This window comes from Pyxicephalus adspersus, chromosome 3 (assembly GCF_032062135.1).
Source record: "Pyxicephalus adspersus chromosome 3, UCB_Pads_2.0, whole genome shotgun sequence".
Taxonomy (NCBI): Eukaryota; Metazoa; Chordata; class Amphibia; order Anura; family Pyxicephalidae; genus Pyxicephalus; species Pyxicephalus adspersus.
The window spans coordinates 4,412,010-4,436,785 of NC_092860.1; the positions used below are offsets into that span (position 1 = coordinate 4,412,010).

General features: G+C 38.1%; 1 long non-coding RNA gene across 1 annotated transcript in view; it reads right to left on the bottom strand.

Moving 5' to 3' along the window:
* Positions 1-20,616: 20,616 nt before the first annotated feature.
* Positions 20,617-24,776, bottom strand: part of LOC140325503 (uncharacterized) — a 71,800-nt gene continuing 67,640 nt past the window's right edge. The window contains exon 5 of the long non-coding RNA XR_011919687.1: positions 20,617-21,751. This is a non-coding gene — a long non-coding RNA (uncharacterized lncRNA). The remainder of the gene's footprint in view (positions 21,752-24,776) is intronic.

The following is a 24,776-nucleotide window of genomic DNA, read 5'->3' on the forward strand; positions in this document are numbered from 1 at the left end:
CAGTTATACACCCAAACAACCAGACTGCTAGTCTCATAAGGAAAAATCTGCACCCAACAGGAATTTAACTCTTCCAACATCTCAAACTTGGCTCCTAGCCACCCAGCACCACCTCAGGAGTCATAATAATCTGTTCTCCACAAAGGGGGAGACCCCATTAAAGAGGATCCCCCCCCCTGCCAAAATCCACCACTGAGTTCAAATTCTAATGCACTGGATCCTTGCCCTCCAAGACCCCAACCGCTAAAACGAACCAAACTTTCAAATTATACCCATAACAGAAGGGGTAGGTGGGCGGGTAACTTTTTCTTTAAAAAAAACGGCCCCCCCACTTCCATCTAGCCCCTTTTAAATCATCCTATTTATAATCCCCTCCTCCCCCCCGCTCCACACTAGCACAGCCCCCTCTAGCATTACTACATTTTGTTAACCCCTAAAACCCCTTGGGCTAGGCCTCACACCCCGTCGTGTGGCCCTGCGCTTAATTTCTTATGGCTTTTTGCACATTTTGTTGGTGCTCACACTTGTTTGATGATGCAAAAGGTGCGTTAGCTAACCTACGTCATCAAACTCCTCAGGGTGTTCACATTTTCCAACTTCATAACGCACCTGAATTTTATAAACGTTTTGAGTGTTTGTAATATTCTGTGAGAGTTCGGTGATATAGCTCTAACTGTTACATTTGAAAAGATCTACGCTTTATTTTTAGGCATTGTGAGCTTGATTAACACATGCTGTGCCTTCCATTCTATAGTCGTATTTCTCAAACCATTTTCAGATGCCTTTAACTTCTTAAAATTCCCAAGGAGTTTATAACAGTTGTATATAATTATGTGTAAAGCACAAAATATGGACTCTTTCCCTGAGAAGGCCTCCTCTGTAATTCAGGACTCTTATGAAATTGTAATTTTTGCTGAATTTCATACCCAGCAGTATCCATCCACAAAAGAACACTTCTCAAGATGGTGGCATAGACACTTCAGGTTACCCAATTCTGTGCACCTATTGATGGAGCAAAATCATTACATGTTCCCATTTTCTGCAATTGCAAAGCCACGTTTATAATGATCAAGGATCAAGTCACTAGTTCAGGAAGGTCCCGGAGCTATAATTACAGAGAAAGCATACCTGTGAGTGTCTAGAATTCTTGTTATGTTTAAAAAGCTCTACAGTACAAGAGCCTCGGCCATGAATTGAAAAAAAAAAAAGAGTTTTAAATCATAAATAATATTGTACGGTAACACGTACAAAATATGATGGGGGACAATATTCATTTTTAATCAGAACAAAAGGCAAGCTGCTGCATTTACATCTAAAATACATATCTATGAACTTTTATCCTGCTGAGCCAAATAGCAACGAATGGTTTCTGGCATTACGCTTTTCCACATTTGTTAAGGCTAAACTCCAAGCAAAGACTCAAACGGAACCCTTCCCCTGGCCTTTCTGATGAGTCAGAGCTAGAGCTCTCCAATCAACCCTGTCGAGACCACTAGAGACTACAGCTCCCACTTGCATTATTTGAATATGAACCAGTCTTTGGATTAACGATACCAAGATCACATAATATAGCTGTGGGGAGTGTAGTCTTATCTTGGCTTTATCCCTAATGGTTCAGAGCTGATAGGAGCAGAGACACAAGTCTATAGCAGTGAAACTGGAAAGAACTTTCGGCATCCTAAAGGCCCGGCAGGCAAAATGATTAGCTAGAGTCTCTGGGCGAGATCTGAAGAAATCCTAGCTGTGGCCACATCCACTGTTAAATATGTTCTTCAGTATGTATCCCAGCTTTAAAAAATCTAAAAATGTTACTTCTCAAGAGGCGTCTAAGGCAGGGTTCTGCCCTGCCATGTTGACCTACACCGTTTAGGTTATGTATAGACTAGTAATGAGGTTGCAGTGTGGTTACGACTTCCTCATGCCAGTGAACTACTGCCCCAGGGGAGATGCTACAAGTAGCTTCTACCCACAGCACCCCCATGGAAAATGAATAGAGGCAGCGGTACAGTACTGCTCACTGCTACCTGCGCTGCAGTGTACGTGACTGGGAGTTGCAAATAACTTGACCCCAAGGCAGATCTAAACCTGTCCTAAATCTTCCACTGACCTACTGTAGGTAACCCTAGAGCCAGTACACAGCGACCACCAATTCCACATCCTGTCTTGGCCCAGCCACCTTACATGAAAGTCTCAGTTTGACAAGTAGGTGGTGAGTAGGGATGAGCGAGCAAGATTTTTAACTCGATCTCTGGGCGAATTCAGCCGTTCACGCTTACGGAAATTGTAAGCGAGAACGGCCAGTGTAAATTCACCAAACGAGTGAATTGAATTTTCCTTAAAAAAAAAAAAGTCCCACAGGCTGTGCTGATCAATGAATGCATTCATTGACCAGCTCAGTGTGCGATCCCTGGCACTAGAGGTTAAATGGGGACAATGGGTCCCCCCATTCAAAACCTCCAGTGCTCTCTGATTGGAAAGGAAAATCCTGATGACGCTCAAGCATCATCTTCAGCCAATTAGGAGCATTCCCAGGGCTGCACGAATGAATGCAGCCGAGGGAGTCCTCCTGTAATGATTTCCTGGAACTTCTGATTGTTCCATCAGTTAGCCGAAATTTTTCGGACTCATCGGAAGTTTGAGGACATTTTATTAACCCTTAACACCCCTGGGCTAGGCCTCACACCCTGCCAAAGGCATTCTCGCTCATCCTTAGGGGTGAGGAGCTTTTATATCTCCCAATTGTCCATGATCTGGAAGGACTGTCCCTTCTTCAAATCCAAGTCTCTCTTTCCTTCTCAGTTGTTTTTTATGGGTGAATATATAAACCTCTTTAAAAAATGTATTCCTAAATATTAAAATGTGTTTTTTTGCACTAAACCTTCATCCAACCTACAAATTATTCCAATTATTTTTAAAAACAATAAGAAAACATAGATATAGAAAAACACATTTCTCAGTTTACCAAATAATTTTATTTTTTTATGGTTTACAAAATGAGGTGCTATTCTCACATCTCTAAAGTAATCTTCACCTTGTGTGTTAGTGAACCCTTTAGGCAAATAAACTTTTACATTGAGTTTAACAAAGTTCGTCCTTTTAAATAATAAAAACAGAGCAGACATTATTAATTGGTAAGTAATTATTTGCTAAGGGTTCCTCCCACCCTGACTAATAAAGTTTCGTGAATGATCCTACTATTAAATAAACAGAAGTAGTTGTCAGCATTTACCATGGTTTCTCAAGACCTGTGGCTGCTAATTGTTTTTCTAAGAGTCGGAATAATGTTAAAATTTTATACAGACAGAAACACCAATAAATGGAGATGATGACGTGTTGGCATAGAGAGAGAACAATGTGTAATGCTGGCCCCAAATAAAAGGATGGGAATACCATCCTTTAGCCATTGCAAATATGTAGCACAAACACCTATTTGAGTAGTTTTAAAACAAATGGATTGTATTGTTTTGGTAAACCAAAAGAATATTGTAGAATCACCCTGCAAGGTGTTTGGACAGCTTAAACTTGCAGTGGCAATATGGCGGCTATTCGTCAATCATTAATACTATCATGTGGGGAGGGGTGTAATGGAGGCACATAGAATTTTCTTTCTGTGCTCCCGGAATCCAAACAGTGTCATTGGAGCAAAGAAAAAGGTAATATGGTGGTGTTGATAAAGATGTCATTAAAGTGGACCCATTGCTTTGATCTGTTTGGCTTTAGGAAAAAAAAATGTAGTACTCAATTTCCTAATTTTTACCTTACTGGCAGTCATCTCTTCAAGATCTAAACCTTTTGGAAAAACTGAAAAGCTAACATACAATCTCATGTGTTGAATACTTTGTACCCCAATGGATTCTTTGATTCCCTCATAGTTCCCTTTGTCGCTACTTCATGCCTTGGTGATGTCAAAGCCAAATAAGAGAACCACTTTACCCGGCAGGGGATGTTGCTATTTGACACATGGAAAAGGTACATTGTAAAGTGTTATTGAAGTTATCTAAGCTGTGGTTGCTATTCATTCTTCATATTTCCTAAGAACCTGTCTGCATTGACAGTGTGTAGCCCACCAGCACAATCGCTAGGAAAATATTGGCATTTTTGCAAAAATGCAGTATTGACTATTTTGTACATTTTTCAAAAATGGTCCTTTTAGCATTGTGTTTTTATTAAGTAATGATCAGATGACATTATTATTAAAGATAACAGATCGCCAGATAGCTTTCACCATTTTGATAATTTTTGAATGCCTTTCGGTTTCAGTGGAGGTCGGTGATGTTTGTTTTAAACACCTAGATGGCCATTTTTGTTGTAATTAGTTTTGTAATTGGCTACTAAAAGGAAAGTTCCACATACATCATGATTTTAGTTAATGATTACCACTTTGAATAAATTAATTTCAGGTAATTATAAAGTAAATATAATTTCCCATCTATACATTTTTTTCATCTACACAAATTCAAATTCAATTCAATAAAATCATAATTTATTCAAACATTAAAAACATGTATTTATGACATTTCTTATTAATGTACAATCACACAAAAAGTGTACATGTCATCCCCATTTCAACACGTTTCGCTAACAGTAATAAAAAGATGAATCACAACTGTTTAAAACCATGATCGTGCTTGGGTCTAATGGTAGAGATGTTAAATTATTCAAAGGGTGCTATGAATATCGTCAGTATTTCCAAAATTTTGTTCATCAGCTCAGCAGACAGGTCAACATGGTACACATATGCTACGGATGTTGGCAAATCAACTTCTTGTTAGTCCACATGACGAACTGTTTATTCCACCTTTCCCAATGAATGTAAATCTAGTCTCCAGCGAGCCCTTGATTCCATATATGTGAAAAAATGTATATATGCGCAATTATATGATTACCACTTTCACCTAAATATGGTATTTCTCTGGCCATTGCAGCATTAGGTCCCAGGTTCAAATCTTGGCCAGGATTCTATCTGCGTGGAGTTCGCAGGTTCTCCCCGTGTCTGCGTGGGTTTCCTCCGGGTACTCCGGTTTTCTCCCGCATCCCAAAAACATGCAGTTACGTTATTACGTTATAATTATTACGTTATATACGTATTGTCTTCCCCCTAAAATTGACCTTAGACTGTATTAAAGACATATGACTATGGTAGGGACATTAGATTGTGAGCTCCTTTGTGGGACACCTAGTGACATGACTATGGACTTTGTACAGCGCAGCGTAATGTGATGGCGCTATATAAATACTGTGTATTAATAATAATAGAGCTAGCTACAAAAGCAGTGATTGTCAGTATAATCAATCTGATGGTTTTTTTTACAAACGGGGTAAAAGGACACTCAAGGGTGGCCAGAAGCAACATATCGTGTTTAAGCAACTGCGGCCGCAATTCACAAAGTGGATCTTTAAGCGGAACTAAAGTGGAAAAAAAATCACACTCACCTCTCCACAGATCCCCCAATGGCGCTGGACCTTTCCTCGAGACCAGGCAGCCAAGGAGCACCCAAGGAGGCATGACGTAGGTATCCTGGGAGGCTCTGTACACTCATTTAGTCTTGATCGCCGCAGCGATCACAACAAAAAAAAGGGAGGTGCCGCACCTGAGATTTTTACTTTATATTAAAGGGTTGTCTACCCTTTTAGGTAAAGTAAAAAAATTTGAGTTTAAGTTTGCTTTAGCTGCTCCCATTCAAGTGAATGTTGGGAATTCCGTTGAGCCTACAGAGGGAGTTTTCCACTCTATGAAGGTAGGAACAATAATAACAAGAACATGGGGAAGCAGGTAAGGACACTCAAGGTTTACCTATTTATTGTACAAAAGGGTGAAATAGTAAAACCATTATTTTATTATCAAATGTAACACCAGCTCATATCTAAACAAATTCAAGAGGACAATAATTCCCTTTAAGATTTCTTCATGTGTCTAGAACTTCATGTGTCTAGCATTTTTACATGGACTTATACATCCCAGGTGTTTCTCAGTAAAACCTGACATATGTGGCTTAGTATCGCCGCTGTTATGATACGGCATTCAGGGATATTTTGTTGGACAGATGGCCTTCGGAAAAAGTTATACAATCTGATTATTCAAATAATTTTTCTTGGCGTAATGGAAAACCTCATACTAGTCTGGAAGCAGGCATAATGCCATCCAGCAGATGGCTCATCTGCCGAGTGTTCATGAACATCAACCCTCCTTCGTAGCGGCTTTATCGGCCAAGAATATTAAAAAAGGTATTTGCTAATGCAATTAAAGCATTTATCAACACAAGGCATATTAGGGAGCCACAGAAAAATGCACAGGGTAGCCCTCCTTTAGAATACTTGAGAAGTAATATTTCCCAGATTGAGACGTTGGAGGAGAATTGACTTAATTTCTAGTTGATAAATGGAAGGCAGATGCCCAGATTTTAAAATGTATTTATGAATGCAAATTGGGATGTAAAATAGGCTTGACTCACTAAATGCTGTTTTACTTTCACGTTATGCGTTCTAAACTTACTAAGGTCTGTCAAGCATCAGATCAGAGTCAGAGTCAAAGTCAACATGGATCCATCCACATTTCAGCAGGGGATTACAAATCTAAATGAGGGCGGTATTAATTAGCTGTTAGAAAATTCAGTTATTTATCCATGTTGAGGATTGCCTAAAACTCCCAAATTTTATTTGTTTCCTGAAAGCAGAATTTCTGTAGGATACAATGGTGTTGGGGGCAGTTTAGCTATTTTGGACAGCTTAAAGCGTACCTAAACTCAACATTTTTACTTTACATAGAAGGGAAGACAACCCTTCTAAATAAAGTAAAAAATGTTTTGTTTTTTTTTGTACAACACACTTTTTTTTTAAGCACTGCCCATTTAAGCAGCGATCAAGACTTAATGCAGGGGTGTCCAAATTTTTTGCAAAGAGAGCCAGATTTAGTGAGGTGAAAATGTGTGGGGGCCGTCCATTCAGCACATACTTTGGGTTAGTGTGGACGTGGTCTGCACGGGTCCCGCACAGCACACGCCCACCAGGGTGATGTGAGAGATTCCTTGTGCATGGAGTCCGGTGTCAGTGTGGGCTCCCTGCAGAGCACGCTTTTGGAATCAGAGTGGGCGTGGTCTGTGCAAGTCCCGCACAGCACACGCTCACTATAATGACATAAGGGATTCCCTGTGGAAACATGGGGATGCCCATCCTGCCGATTATGCCTGTCGAGTAGTGGGACAATAATTGCAACGCGGTTGATCAACTCTATTAAAATATAAAATAGTTATTTTTGTACCCGTGTATTTTTTAATCTGTGGTCAACAGTGCTGGCAGGCCGCATAATATTTATTTTATGACAGAGGCCCTGATCTCAGGCATGCACAGAAGGGGCATTTTTTTCCACCAAGGGGAAAGATGCGCAGTGAGATCTGCTCTTTTTTTTCCCCCTTCACAGCGGCTATGTCACCCAATTGAAAGATCGGGTGACGTAGCAAGAAGACAAGAAGAAGACGAAGAGAAGATAAAATGGTGGCACCCGGCCAACATAGATCAACACCATCAAGGAATCTGAAGGATTAAAGGTAAGTGTAATTTTTTTATTTTTAGTTTAGTTTAGCTTTAAATAAAACGTTTATTTATATTCTTTCCAGTGCATACAAATGCAACACAATGTTTGGTAAAATAGTAAAAATGAGGTTGAGTAAAATATAATACCACGTCAAGCCTCAAAACTTAACCTGCCTATTAAACATAAAGAACCAATGGTCCCCAAAATGATAAAAAGATGTGTTAGTACTACAAGGCACCTCGTCATCTTTACCAATAGCCCAGTACAGGCAAAAGGTACAGAATATTACCATCATGTTTGATTTCTGGCAGGATTAACAAGTATGTACATGCTGAACAGACAGCAAAATGCTTTTAATGGCATACTTAACCAACCAAGATGGAGCAAGTTTATTGTCAGGGTTTTCATAAGCTTTATCTTCTTTATCCAGGACATAAAAGTCCATGAGCAAGCAAACCTCACAACAGATAAGCATGGCTGTTAGCCAACACTGTTCTGTTTACCTAAAAGTAAAAAATAAGTTCCTGGTGGACTGACCTTTTCGGCAGACTCAAAGAATTGATAGGAATAAATACCATTGCTGTTTGTTTTACTAGTGGAGCTGTAAAACAACAATTTACAAGCATTCTATAATTTGCTAGCTGTGTTGCCGTCTGTGTAATAATCTATCCAAGGTTAAGTGTTGCCCGCTTTCTCTTGGCCTCTCATTTAAATTTATCAACCCCACGCACTTCTGATCAAGTGGCATTCCCTGCAATTATGTGGAGGGTGTCAATCAAGTAATCACTGAGTTATTGTCTTTCGGAACACATGTAAGTGGGAGGGAAAGGAACAATACAGCTGGAATTGAAAACTTACGACCCCTAAAACAAACATGCAGTGAGAGGAATACAGAGGCCACCAATGCTGAACTCATTCTAAATATACCGGACAAGGTGTATGTGTTCTATAATGGGTTACTTGTCTAATCCTACTTAATTCTTTCTATTTATCTTATAACATTTTGAAATGGCTTGAAACTTCTTGTTTGGATGATGGTACCACCTTTTGTGTTCTTGTAGCAGAGTGGATATCTGAGTGATCACCCCCCTCAAGCAACTTTGGGCACATATGATTCTCAGTCCCTATCAACTGCAGTGCTTTACCTGTCCAATCATTCACTGCTTATGTGATTTTCAGTCATGGCCAACTGTTCATAGCATTTATGAGTCTCAACCCTTCTCAACTGCCTATAGAATTGATGGGTCTTAGACATTCCCATCTGCTTTTAGAACTGATGAGCCTCAGACAATTACCAACTGCTTATAGAATTGACAAGTCTCAGACCTTCCCAACTGCTTACACAATTTATGAATCTCAGACATTCCCAACTGCTTATAGAATTGATGAATCTCAGACATTCCCAACTGCCTATAGAATTGACGAGTCTCAGACATTTCCAACTGCTTATTTAATTGATGAATCTCAGACCTTCCCAACTGCTTATAGAATTGACGAGTCTCAGACCTCCTCAACTGCTAATTTATATATAATATATAATAATATATATATATTGCTCTTTGCAGATGAAAGTCTTAACCCAACCAGATGCACACAGGACAAGTAACTTTGGATCCTTCAGCATGTTTGGTATAAAGTGATATTTTAACTTTCATTTTCTCTTCTGTAGGATTCCACCAGCAAGAATAAACATAACAGGAAAATGCAAGGGTGCCCGGGGTTCTAAGTCAGTTCTTTCCCAGCATTAGAAAAAGCTTCTGTCATGGCTTTCCTCAAACGGTCTAGCTTTTCTGATAGACCTCCACCCACCCCATTCCCACTATGTTCCTTGATATTTCTTCATCGTCGCCCATATTATATATTAAAAATTATTTTTGCACCTCTTGTCAAAGCATTTCACCAAGAATTAATTATTGACTACAAGAACTGAGCAGTGGTGGGCAGTAAAAATGAGGCCTCTATGGCAATATCTAGACCTGATGGCCTCCCGTTGTTGTCTTCATCACAAATAAAAATCTGAGCGCAGATCAGATATGTTGCTTGGTTTGAGAAGGACCCAGAGGAATCCAGGGAACAATAGGAAAGTACTTTTGCAGCACTGATCATTGCTTAATCATAGTGGGAATGGATAAAAAGAAAATGATTAAACACAACCAGAGCGTTCTCAAAACGTGACAAATTAAAATGATCTTTAATTGGCATTGGAAAAACAAGAGCTGATTGAAAGACTGACATTCAGTTATAGGAGATGAATAGGGCAAATGGTTGTGGATGAGGTTGAATAATATTTATTTTTGGTGCCTCTGTCAAGCTCCCCAATGCTGGAGAAGATACACTTTCATCAGTAAACCTGGGTGATCCAGCAAACCTGAAATTAATTTTGTAAAAGTATTTAGCTATTTGTTAGCAAATGTTTTCAACCCTGGATCAGAATAATTCCAGATTTGCTCGATCACCCAGGTTCACTGTATAAAATCCAGTCTTGGAGAGCTTTAAAAAATCAGACCCAATAGGTCAAAAATAGGTATCTTTAGGGATATGAATCACCTATCTTATGTTATAATATGGATACATTAACTATTAAGATTGGTGTGTGTTCTGTTATTTGCTTGTATTTCCACCCTCTGTCAGGGCAAGAACTTTAGTACTTGTTCATCTAAACCCTGAGGATACTCACCTGCCCCCAGTTCTTCTCCCTTTTTCTATTCCGCATTACAATATTTTTGCTACATCTGGTTCTATGTTCACTTTGTTAAAAAGGGTTTCAATTCTGAGATTTTGGAACCAAATTCTTTACTTCCTGTTTTCCACCTGCTCAATGACAGCTTCTTGATGGCCAATATGAGTGTTCATATCAAACAAGTAAATGTGTGGGGCTAAGCCTTGAAGTCCGGGAGGTCAAGCCTTTGGACAACAAAGTGAGGCCAGCCCCCAATGGGGTAGTTTTCATAATAAAAAAAGGAATATTAAGTTTCTTTTGATCCCTACTCTTAGAAATTAGAAATTGAGGATAGGTTTGCTTTATACAGCACATCAAGTATGTCAAGTAGCTGAGCTTACTTAAAGTTGTGCCTTGTTGCCAAGCTTAATAGATAGGATTTAGTGACAGTTGAGTTCTTGGAATAAGACGTCCCATCTGCTGAAGCTTTCTATTCTTGGCTATTCAACGTTCCCGAGTAAATCTCCCAGGAACCCTCTCTTACCTTCTGTTGAAGAATTACTGTGGGCAGAAGAATTTTATATTGGCTCTGTGTCAAAATAATCCGTGACAACGAATGCAAAATGGTTCGACTAAAAGATTACAGAAGAAGTTTTCATCAAAAGAAAGAGAGGTGTGAGCAATTAAACATTAATTAAAGGCAAACTGCAAAATGCGCAGTTGAAAGACACAACTTATCTGCCAAAGCATTTGTAATGCATACAACACAGTCAGGGGGTTGATTTGATTGACTTAATCTATTTATAGGCAGGGATTCAGACACTCCTTCGAACATTCCATGGTGGAGGATCATTTATCTTTCAATAGTAACTGATTCTCCATCAGGGAACGTCACATTCACTGCTTTATAAATAGAGCCCTCAGAGAATATACTGGTGTCAACCCTTCACCTACAGCCTGATGGCTTAATAATGAATAAGCGGAATCACTTTTATAAGTAGCAAACATTTCTTACTTTGTGCTCCCCTCTACCCAGCATGGTCTCTGTCAGCACATGAGCATGCAGCTGAACCTGATTGGCTCCTAGTTCTGCACCTACCCCTCCCAGACTGCATTGTGGGGGATGACAGAAGGCTAATTTTAGGACACATTTAAGTGTTTATGCTAGTTTTCTTTTACATTATATACAATATACAAAAATGAATCTATTTTACGATGCCTTTGTTGCCCAAGTTGATGACTCTTTTTGGTCCTTTTTGTACTTGAATATGCAGTCCCTTAGATCTAAGGTGGGTAACTTTTGCATGAGTTCTGTAGTAAAGCAATGAGAGTGAAAACAGATACATTCATCTGAACTCAATAATTCTTGCAAACCTGAGCCAAACTTGAAATAGCATGCACCAGGAATAAATTCAAACTTTGTGGGTCTGTCCTGAATAAACAGACTTACATAATAGATAAGTAACTTAGGTAAATAAAAGTAACATCTAGTAACACATTTGTGGATTCCCATTTTTCCCAAAGCAGTAGCTGGAAAAAAACATATGAATGTGTTGGCAGCCCTGCAAATTAAAATCCTGTCTTCCTGTCTGCAGCTGGACATTTAAAGTATTTCCCAATTCTAAAAGTTAATACTTAAGTCACTAAATCTCATGGAACCTTATGGGCATGTAGTTCAAAAAGTAATTTTCATTCCTTTGAAAAAGTTAAATAACACTTGATGATTATATCATTAAAGTTCTTACTGTGATACAATGGCAACGTTTTGTCTCTGTCTCCCAATAGTGCTTCCAAATTTTCACCATGTCCCACGTGCTTCTGATGGAGACTACAAGTGTCTATTTTAGCTTTAAACACAATGTGCAGACTGCTATCCAAAAACCTTAAAAATGCCTTGTAACCATCACTGGTACATTGGTTGAAAAGAGGCTGAAGATCAGCAGTAAAGGTAGAAAAACTAATGTATGTCATAAAAGAAAACAGATGCCATTTTATTATGATCCAAATCTATATTCTAAAATAAACTACTATACCAAGGTTTGTTTCTCCTAAATGCCAATAAAAAAGAATCTTGGTTTTTAATGGGTCACACCACTTGATGGGGCTGTGTCCTCATATGTGGTGTGTAACAAACTCTTGCAGTCAGAGACATGAGTTTGTTGCACACTTTGGACCTGATTTATTAAAGCTCTCCAAGGCTTTCATCTGTGAACCTGGGTAATCATGCAAACCTGGAATGGATTTCTCAAAAGTCATTTGCTATGTGTTGGAGGTTCATTCCAGGTTTGCTGGATCACCCAGCTTCACTGATGAAAGTGTATCTTCTCCAGCCTTGGAGAGCTTTTTTAAATAGGCCCTTTACATCAGCAGGTCCCCAACCTGTGGTCCGCGGCTCTTGACAGTGCACCCCCCAGTGGGGTCAAGAGAAGGATCCCACTTGGAGGGGGTGCACCAGCCAGAGCCGGGGACCAAGTCACTCGTATGCATCACAGGCTCAGGGTGGTGGGCGGTTGTGTCTCTGAGCCTGCAATGGGGGAGTGGGCGGGTTCTGGCATCATAACATTATTTTGGGGAAAGTTTCTTCCTCTTTGAGTAACACCGCTTCCCGCACATGCGCGGTCCGAAGTCAGTAAATTTAGTGGTCTGTGATGTCTAAAAGGTTGGGGACCACTGCTGTACATGAGGGTGCAACACCAACTATTGGCGGTCAATAATCATGCATAAAAGATCATTTAAAGGCAAGTCTCCCATCATAACTAACTTCAAAGCCCAAAATACTTTAACTGAGCTAACTAAGTTTTCTTTTTTACCCTTCTACCTTTTTTTTATTAATATTACTATTTATTTTATTTTCTGTTGATCACTGTTTGGAATGTTACTAGTGACTGCCGCCTTTTTAGCTCTAGGTTTATACATTTCTAACCATTTCCTAGTATTTTCAGGTAAGAATAAATATTTACATTTTTACTCAGATCAGTTTTTATTATATATATATATATATATATATATATATATATATATATATATATATATAAGCCATTCAGTTACTGTTTAATTCCACCAAGTCATAACCAATTGAAGAAAACATGTATCTGTACAAACATATGCAAGGGTCTGTATGTGGGACTCAGTGTGAAAATTAGGTACAGCAAAAATATTCTTGACTCCAAAAAAAAACACAATCAAACGTTAGAACACAAAGCTTCTCCTGTAGCAGAGACAGTATCATCAATATTTTATGAGGTTATTCTTACCAAACTCATAACCACTAAGGATAACTATGTCATTCAGACCCTTGCCCTAAGTCATCTTCTGACAGTAAAGCAACAACTACAATATCTTTCATTTCTCTCATTTTATGAAGTTTTCCTATAGATGAAGAGCTCAGCAGAGAATTTAATGATAGACAAATGCCCTGAAATATTTATGAGCTGCTACCGTAAGGGTCAATTGAAATAAAAAAAAATCTGAATAAATATTTGAGATTCAAATAACAATGTATGCTTTGGAGTTACGTTGGCTTTTATATAACCTTTATTTTCAGACATTGTTTATATATTGATAAATGTAAATGGGATTATATGTATTTTGTAATTTATCCTACGACTTCCCATCAAGTGACATGTACTCCATCAGGGGGTCATTCTAGTGGGTTCTCTAGGAACTGCTTGTTAAAGCAATGTATTCAAAAAACTAACAGCAAATCTCAATGCATATCTAAATCAAATCCAAATAAAATCTTTTAGGCATAAAGAATTTTTAAAAATCATTTCTACATAAATAAATTTAACCCAGATATGTGTTCTTTGAAAGTGAATATGTAACCAAGCAAAATGGTGATATTTTATTTATTTTTATACTATTACTTATGTATATCTACATGTACACAGTATATGTATAACTATAATCTCCACAAAATGAGGCTACCTGCCATCATAGACAGTTGGTAATAGAACATTTGACCCCATTGGATTGCTTCTCCTGACCACTTTCCCCTCTCGTCTGGGACGGATTTATACTTTTTGCTCCTCTAGGCCAGATAACTTGTACTGCCCTTCCAACCAATACCACACACAAAACAGACCATGAAAGCTGCTCCACAAGAATAAAAGAGTTAAAAGAGAGTGAGCTACGGGAGATAGAGAGAGGAAAGTGTATAAGGAGTGGGAGAGAGGAGAGAGATGAAGAATGGAGAGAGCTATAGGAACTCTAAATGTTAGGACTATCTGCCTTGGTGGCAATGGTCATCAATGACCAATATAGGGGTAAATCTCCCGAGTGCTAATGGTAAACTCTGCTTCATTAGGAGCAAAATTCAAAATTTGGGCTTACATGAATAATGGGGTTTTATTAATATTTTCAGACAAGATTCACCCAACTTGATTAAACCTTTATTTAAGATATTACATTTGTCTTAAATCTAATGTGAAAAATGTGTGATTTTTAAAAGTTGTGTGAGCCTTGGGGAAAAGATTAAAGTGACATGGTCACTTTAAAAAAACAATTGTTATGCAGGTGGAATGTTTTTTCATGTGGCTTCGGACATGCAAAATCCGTCAAGTTTGCATGTGTTTTTTTTTTAAAAAAATTGGTTTCTCTAAAACTGTCAGCTGGACCTGTATTCAGACATGCAACCCGATTGGCTATGGAATAGAGTGCAATAACTGTGCAAGTCCCTATCCTTCCTGTATTACACCAGGTCAAATGTCATCACTTAACATCGGGGCCATATGGCCTCTTCCACACAAATGCCCGCCTTCCATTCTGCATTGGAAAAATGAAGAAGGAAAGGACGGCTCGGGACCTTCTGGACCCGACCTTCTGGATGGATCTAGGAAACTACAGTGTACATAAATGTCTTTTTTTTCTGAAAGTTAGGCTTTAACATTGTGTTGCAGATCTTTCATTCTTTAAGTCAGGGGTCCTCAAATTTTTTAAACAGGGGGCCGGTTCACGGTCCCTCAGACTGTCGGGGGGCCGTACTATAGTTTGAAAAAAAACAGGAGAACATTCTTATGCACACTGCACACAACGTATTTATTGTATATAAAACATGAAAGAACAATACTATATGCACAGCACACTTGCCGATCATTAAAAAAAAAAAGTGGCGTTTACTTTGGCTTTAAAATTGCTTGAGATTATTCCTTTGCATGGAAAATGCACAGATAAATTTGAATTTTCACTGTGTGTATTGAAAATGCAAATTTATCTTGCATTTTCCATGCAAATGAATAATCTCAAGCAATTCATTAATTTGCTTCTTTTTATACACCCTACCCTACACCCAACACTACCCCACACTTTTTATTAATTAAAAAAGGGCTGCTAAAAAAACTTTAGTGTCAGTGTCAGTGTCTGCTACCTGTCACTCACTGCTGCCTTCATACATCGGCTGGATCACACTGCAGCACATGTGTACATGATCAATGTGCATAGTATGTTTATACTATTTACAAATGTACATTGATCATGTACATTTGTGCTGCAGTGAGCAGGGAATGAAGGCAGCAGTGAGTCTCTGCTCTGCTCATACCTTCTCTGTCTGATGGCTTCAGCCCGACAGCTCCAGCGTTACCCCGGCAACAGTGGTGTCACGTGACCGGGTTCCCTGGAGTGCAGATGGCAGGCAGCCAGAGCTCAAGCAGGAGAAGCAGCCTGGGCTGCCACGGGCCGGATGGAGAACCTCAGCGGGCCGTATTCGTCCCGCGGGCCGTAGTTTGATAACCCCTGCTTTAAGTCATAGGCTGGTCATAGGCCTGCTTTAAGTCATAGGCTGGTCAGATTCTGAATGTGGTGCCTGATAAAGATGTCAGAAAAAGTAAATGAACGAAAATTACTTATTAAATAATTATTATTGTTACAGAATTCAGCTGTGAATTTAGCTGTTTGCCCTGTGCTTCAAGACTGGCTACGGCATATGATGGTCTGCAAAGAGAGCAAGCTTTTGCTATGGAGAGATGAGTAGGGGTTACTATCAGGCAGTTTTTTCTTCTGGTTACAGAAAAGGGCAAAACAGCAGTGAGCCGACATAGGCTTTCTTTATTTCCCCAATGTCTCACTCGGTTGGGGTGTCTGACACTGCCCATAGCCATGAAGTAGTGATCAAATACTATCAAAATAACAAAACATCAGGCAACTGTTGTCTCATGTCTGACTCTAATACGAAAAGATCAAAATGAAAAAATCAAATAAAAAATGACTATATATATGCTTCTCTATAGCAGTATTTCATTATACTACTCGAAGGATCGCCAGGTAAAAATAAAATAGAAAATACATAGCCCCCACATTCAAGGACTGCTATGTTTCAATATATTACATTCTTTGTTGAAGTTTTTTAATATACTTTAATTTTTTAAAAGCAGGCTCCTGAAAAGACACGAATTCAATTTTTCTTGAGTCATTAAATAATACTAATCATAACTAACATTATCATTTTACTTAACGCATTTCATTTAATTCTGTTATGGATGGAATGAAATGAAAATGATTTTTAATAAAAACGAGAATGCTTCTTGAAAGGGTAAATATATGAGTAGCCAAATATAAATGCATTATGGACATCTAATAAACCATTGGCTAAATGCCTTTTTGCTCTTCCAGATACCAGCTAATTATTAGTAATTAAAGAAAAAGGTTGATGATAATTTCCTAGCAAACACTTAGTCTCACAAGCACATACTTGGGTTTTCCTATGTGGTTGCACTCTTAATTATGTCTGTCTAGCTGATCTTAACAAAAAGTAAGAGGTGGAAATGAAATCTCATAGGATGCATAGCAAAGTAAATGTATATTAAAGATATTTTCAAATCAAGGACGAACAAGGGCGAAGACTCTCTCAGTATAAAGCAACTGTCAGATTATAAATAACCTCCATTAAAAATAAAAAGATTTAAAATGAAGCACAATACAAACTTCTTTAGTTTTTGATAAACTGGGTCAACCTGGGACACAGATTTAGAAAATAACCAAGATAGTGCCCCCCTTTGTTGTTAGTATATGTTTGCCAACCCCTAAAACTGTAAATAGTTCAAGAAGAGTTTTAACTCAACATTAGTGTTGGTAGAATACCTCACGATTCGATTCGACAGCTATTCGAATCGTGAGATATTGTTCGGGTAATCGAATGCCAAATTCGAATACCATTGAAGTCATGGGTGGAAGAATTCGGGTTATTTTAAGAGACTATTAAGGGCTGCAAGGGCAATCAGATTGCTCTTGCAGCCTTTTACTAGTTCTATGTGTTCTTGGATAGAGTTTCTCTATTCAAGAACACAGGGCACTACAGGTGATGAATGGGGAAACTTGACCCCATTCAATCTCTAGTGCCCAGGTATCGCCTGCAGTCACAGCTGTGACCGCAAAGTTCCCACAGTCATGTGACCGTGGGAACTGAACTGCAGATGAACTCTGCAGTCCCACTACAATCCCCGGGGCACTACAAGTTAACTAACCTGTAGTGCCCTGGGGATCGCACACTCTTCTCAATGATTGCAGACTCTGCTGCAATCATTGAGAAGATGCCGGGCCGGAAATTATCTCTTACTCTGTAACACACTTTCCAGCACAGTAATATGATACATTTGTTACATTTTTTCCTCAGTGGATAAAAGAAAAATAAATGTATCATAAAATTACTGTGCTGGAAAGTGTGTTACAGAGTAAGAGATATCATGTCATTGTAGGATAACCTGTAAAAAAAAATTAGTTAAATAAACACAAACACTCAATAAATTATTTTAACATTAAGTTTTATTTTTTTAACACATTTTTTTACATTTTTTACTGTTGAATCTCGTTTTTTTCAGGTCCGGTCTACCCAAATTGGAACAGCCATTTTCAGGTCAAATATAAGGACAACCCGAATACAAACACCAACACTACTCAACATTACAGATAAGTGAAAGGAAAAAAATGTAATGTGGATTTACTTATTCATAAAACATTTAAGGATAGGGCAATAAGCTTCTATGCAAAGTTCAACTACCACATTCAGAATGACACATTCATGAGATGTTTTTCCCACGTATTAGGGAATAGATTGTAAGCTCTTCTGGGTAGGCTCCTCCTGTGTCACTGTTCAGCACTGTGTAATATGTTGGCGCTATATAAATACCATTTATTAAAAATAATAATAGATAGTCCATACAAGTATGAGTCTTGTCTCCCAACACGCTTCACCATTTGGCTTCTATAGGGGAATTAGACACTGAAAGCAAGAGCTATACAGCAAAAAGAATATCAATTTCACAATTGTACAGTAGGGTGTTTCCATGTACATAAATGGAGTGTTTTTACGCATATGAGTATATATGATTTTGTTAATTTTGTCCACATGAGGATAAAATTGGTGTTCTTACATGTTTTAGGCTTAGTAGACAATGTGACCTTAGTCTAGAGGATGTTCTAGAGTTTCAGGTATAATACTAGGTTGCAAAATGTAAAAGAGAATGTGTTAAAGAAAACAAAAAAGATTCTGGGACACATATTTACATGCAAACATGTACCAAGTCATTCATCAATTTTCAGAACCATAAGCCCTTAATTTATCCAGGAAATTTCTCCTATGAATCATAATCCTGGTTGTTTTAATAATAGTAGTAGAGTAATGATTCTTACCTGATCTTTAAGGGCAATCAGAAAACAACCTAGATCAACTTTTTATTATTATTAAATAAGAGGTGTTTATTGGGTTGAAATCTTCTGTCTGTTTTTTATGGTTATGAATAGATTTTTTGAAAAAAATATGAAAAAGCTAAGATGGATAGACAACATTTATGAAGCCATGAATATGTCCTGCATCAGATATAAGATACAGTGGCTTAGGGTAGGTCCTGTGATGGTTCTTAGAGAACCAACCGCTCATTGTCCCCGCTCTGTAATTCTCTATGTGTAAATCACTCAGTAGCTAAAGTCTATAGGGTCCTTGTGTGCTAATGTCGTAGGGTTATAAGAATGGAATTCCACTAAATGAATATGGAGGAGATGTTCTTTCTGTGGAGGATTCCGCTCAATTCTTTTCTTTGAGATGGCCAGGGCATTTGGTGTGTCTAGATCTTAATCCCCAATCTGAGTACATTCTTCACATATTCCTTTGTTTTAGTTAAAGCTGGAGACCTTTTTTTCTTGCATCATCAATATCAAAACACATCAGAAATCTAATTTTAGGTCTGTAAACTCTCACAGACGTGATTTATCAACAACTTTGTCCTAATTTATGTAATTATAGTGGACAGAAAAGGGAAAAAGGGGAAAATTTGAAAGGCAGCAAGAGCAAACAAAATGTTAAAACAAGTCTTTTTATGAACTATAAATCAATTCTTATCTGATTAAAGCCAAATGAAATGACCCCAAAACAAAACACTAAGAAATAGAGATTCAAGGCAGAAGAGATTTTTCTTGTCTTTTTTCTGGCTTGCTCCTGGCATCCTTGTCTTGCGCCTATTACATTGACCAAGGTGAATTCATAGTGCACTCCCATACTGTTCCTGACATGTAAATGGAGTAAAGGGACTGGACAGTGAAATTCAAGCACATAAATGATTTAATCACTGACCACCCAATGGCAAAAGAAAATATCAACTTTGCAGGAAGCAGAGGAAAGGAATGCAGCATTGAGGCATGGAGTAGCTATGAGGGATGTGGATACTAATAGACATTATGACAATAATACCTACCCACTTCCACACTACAGTGTCACTACTCTATAAAGAACGACTAATCTGTGACCACCCAAAGACCAAAGAAAGAAGACATAAACTATAGAAGGGATGGGGAAAAGCACAATATTGAGGCACTGAGAAGTTCCAGACAATGTGAATACTTTTTAACATGGCAACAGCTACCTTCCTTTATCCACGCTACAGTTCCAGTATAAAGTACAATCAAAGGCTTGTGTATAATCCAGATACTATGTCATGTACATGTCTCATAAATAAAATGAAAAACTTCCTTTACTTTCTCTAACTGAGCCTAATTCTCCATCATAAGTGTCTCAAACATTTCAAATCCCAGGCAGGGCTTTCAATCCAAAAAGCAGTGGGTGGTATGGAGTATGGAGTGTGGTCAGGTGCTGATTGACTAGCTACATGCTCGCGAATGAGCAGTGACAATGCTTTCGGCCACATTCCCGGCAACATTAATTCCATTGTATTGCAAGCAAGTCCAGCCTACATGAAAGTGGCAACTCTGCTCTGAATTGAGGAAGCATGCAGCATTGTTTCCATCCCTCCACAGCAAGCTGCATTATAGTTTTTACTGACCAACTCAAGTCTGGTATTTGTGGGACTTTTCCAAAGACAACTGGAAACTATGAGTGCATAAACCCTTATAATTTTAGTTGTGCAGCACATATTGGTGGGTCATAGTTTTTACATTCAGCCTATGGTTTGCATACATACATAGCAGGTCTGCCAATTTTTCTTAGTAAGAAACCAAAGATGCAAATTGTCTGACTCTATGTACTGTAAGATTTTTGGCTCCTTTAGGAATTGGGTTCAAATACAAAAATATGCAAAGCTGTTCTCCAATTTATATGTGTTGTCATTGTTGTAATAATTCTTTCAGCTTTTTTCATTACCTATCTATGAAACTGTAAAATAATTTGCAATTTCTTTGATACTAATATATTTATTTCTCTTAACTTGGCTGCGGGCACAAACCATAAAAAAAGAATTAAGAAATAAAAATTGGAAATATAATTTGGATAAATAAAACTGAAATTGAGAAGTGGATTGAGGTTTTTATTATTCTATTGGGGATATGAAAAGGTTACAAACTTGAACATATATATGTACAGAGGAAATGTTGAATTTTTGATGCTGTCTGTGGGCCCAAGGATAACATTGTTTATAAGATTCTTAAACATTGTCTATTAGAAAAAGGAAATTTTGTTAACCTCAGCAAATAAAAAAAAAACAAAAACAAAAAATAAAACAAAAGAAACTGTACCAAGCTAGGCATTAAAGCAAATCTGTATCTTAACAAATATTGTAATGTACAATAGCTAGGTATCAGGATCCCCTAATCATGGAATTAATAATGCCAAACTTTTCTGCCCAATAAACTTACCCTGCATTTAATATTGATGGTTTTCGGGGATAGTTACTAGATTGGGGTAAGTACTAAAAATGGACAAATACAGCTTCTGCAACTTTAGGCTTCTTTTTGTTCAGAAAGGAAAAAGGAAGACTGACATTTTTTAGGGCCAAAACCAGGAATTTATCAGCTCTAAATTGTCTAAATTTTATCAATCCTATGATAATAGGCAATCCAACTGGCCAATGGAGAAAAGTAAGGAACTGGAGGGGCGAGGTTGGGTATGGTCCTGAAAGCTCGGAAAGCCCTGAAAACTCCTGTCTCTATTTGTACACTGAAGTGTTCCTTGTTATGGGGCCCTTGAAATAAATGTAACATGCACACAAACTCCACAAGGTGCTTGGTTTGTATTGTGGTGGCCATTCTAGTCCCGAGTAACAGATATACTTTAGTTCTGTCCCGCTGAAAATGGCAATTTACTCCAGAGTGAAGTCTTGTTTTGTCATCAAGTAAAGTAGGACCTAAAAGATATGTAGATGTTGGTAAATATAAAGGAGATAGAACAGACATACTGTATAATCATACTAATGGTAACCTTAGTCTTCCAAAGAAGTGCTGGCACAAGATAAAAGCAATGTATATACTGTATATAAATATATATATATATATATATATATATACCGGTATATATATATATATATATACATGAAAAAAGATTTATTTCAGTATACTAAACATTGGAAGTGGTGGCTGGATTTGTTTTTTTTAGGCTTTCTCCCATTATTTTCATTTTGTAGGCTATACTTACCACTGTATGAAAGATATTTGGCACACTCAACCCGTAAAGCAGAACTAAACCCACCAAACCACTTTTCTTTCTCAGGGTCGCACCATCTTCTTTCTTTTCTTCTTTGGGCATCTTAATTGGCCTTTGGGGGGTAATTCCCAGCATGTGCAGGGGAAGCCTTTTGCCAGATACCCAGAGCAACCATGCAAGTAGAAGAGTTTATTGCAGAAGGGACATTGCCGGTCCCTTTTTGCAATATTGACCTGCCTGATCAATGCTAAAAGTGGAAATTTAGTTCTGCTTTAACTAACTTTCAGTGGTGGTAGATACATGAGCCACTAGGTTTAGATGCACCATGGTTTTAGTAGTATGCATACAAAGTTTCATTTATTTTAAGCTAGCTATAGTAGCACGTTGCTAATTATCAGCCACTATTCACATAATAACCACCCACCCTACTCCAGACTTTGTCCCTGGAACGTTTTCCCCAAAATGTAACATCTAAAGCAGGGGTCAGCAAATTTTAATGGCCAGTAGGGGGAACGCCCCCTGAAGTGAAATCCCCCCTCCGTATGCATTGCGTTCCCTATTTACCGCAGCGGTGGAAGTAACAACGCCAGCCGAGATAAATAGGGGAGCCACAGCAAGGAGGTGGCATCGGAGCTCTGGCAGCTTCGGTAGTTCCTAACGCCCCCTGGCTGATCCGCTGGCAACCCGCAGCTCTGGATAAGGCCGGATTGGCCAGGGGGCGTTAGGCCGGAATGATTTACTGGCTAGGCCATTTCTGGCCTAAAGGCTGGAGTTTGCTGACCCCTGGTCTATAGGGAAAGGGATTTAAGGTAAATTTCCTAGTCATAGTTTAGGTGGAAGCATTGCTAATTCCAACACATTTCTGAAACATGGAATAGAAAAGCTAAAACACAGGTTACATTAATACATTTGAGTTAGGGTCAATAGTTAGTTGGTTCTTTACTGTCTTCTGTGTTGGGGTTTGCCCCCTTCATATTTATAGAAGAAGCCACAATGGTCACATAGGCTGGACTTTAAACATGTGGGTTGAGTGTGATAGGATAAATACTTCACAACATGGTTTACATTTCTAGATCAGTGTTCCTCAACCTGGGTTCTGTGGAACCCTACGGTTCCTATAAAGGTTTTTAGAGGTGCCTCGAGCAATGAGTAATTTGTGGTAATAGTCAATTACCAATGACACAAATGATCTTTTTTGCTATCTATAAAGGTAGCAGCTTCCCAATGGCAGGCAATGTAAGAGGCATTCTTCCCCCTGACTACCATGCTAAAATACCATGGATATAGTATCTATAGCAGAGGTTCCCTAAGACCTACAAGTTATTTCAAGGGGCTCCCTTGAACCCAGAGAAACACAGCTCTACATCATCTCATTCTGAGCAAGAGCAACTTATATTTTCAGCACTTGCCAAAAAAAGATCTTAGACTAAAAAACCACCACCACTTATGCAGTGATAAGCTGCAACATATTACATTTGTTTATGGGTTTGGTAATTCTTTAACATATCTCTTTATATTCTGAATTAGCTGTAAAAGATTAAACAACATAACAATCAAAGATTTTTCTCTCTGACAGTTATCTTCTAAATTATCTTTTTCTCACTTTCAAATCAGGGTGTAGGTTCACGTAATGAGAAGAGCCAATTGCGCTGTGAAAAGCTTTAATTCCCCAAAACAGGGTTTAATCCTTTTTTTGGCAGTAAAGCGTATCATCTATCCACTGCCAACCAGTCTCCAATCAGCCAGTGCCGCAATGTCTTTTGTTTAATTTACCTTTGTGTGTGGGAAGTCCCACTCCCTCGTAATCCGTTTTATTTCATTCCATTAACGGCATCTCTAATGATCTGATTTATCAAGTCAGTATGCAGACTTTTTTCATTGTGTTTTTTAAATGCGGTATTTAAATGATGCTCTAATGAATTAAAATTATTAAAGGGAATCACATTATAAATGAAGAAATTAAAAACTTAAGTTACAAAAGAAAAAATAATGTTCATATTAAGTTTCATGTGATTTCTGTCATTGTGAGCTGTAGACTGCATATTAAAGATTTCACAGTTTGGGGCCAATCTGAGTCCATTTTTCTGATCGATTTACCTTTGATTGTGCTGCTGGTAGCTGTTGTGATAGTGCTAGGGTAATTGTTAGTGGCGGCAGTGCAATTACTCTTTGACATCATGAACAGGTGCCTGAAACAGGTCACCAATCCAAGACTGATTCATTTTAATGAATGTCAATCACTCCACATCGTTGGTAAACAGCGTAGTCTGTAGAGTGACAATTCCACCTGCAGCACTGAAGACTCTTTATAACATTATACTCACGGGTGGACAGTAACTGCATGGCATATTCTGACTATTCTGACCAAATGTTTAATTTCATTAGCAACAATACGGAACAATTCTGTGCATATTTCAAATAATTGTTGTGATTTCATTTGGTTAACAGTCACAATGAGGGGTAATTCACTAAGAAAATGTAAACTCTTCCATTCTCAAGGTAAATTATTATCTTCCAAAGGATCACATAGATTAGTGAAATTGGTGAAATTGGTGATTTAACACTTTGCAAAGAATACACAATCACATGCATGGAAATCTAAAAAAAAAAAAATCTAATTTACTAAGCTAAGTGATATAATCCCTAACAAGGAGACCATTCAATTTGCTATATGGAGAGCTTATATTACTTAATTAAATCAATTGAATAAATCAACCCAAATGTGAGAA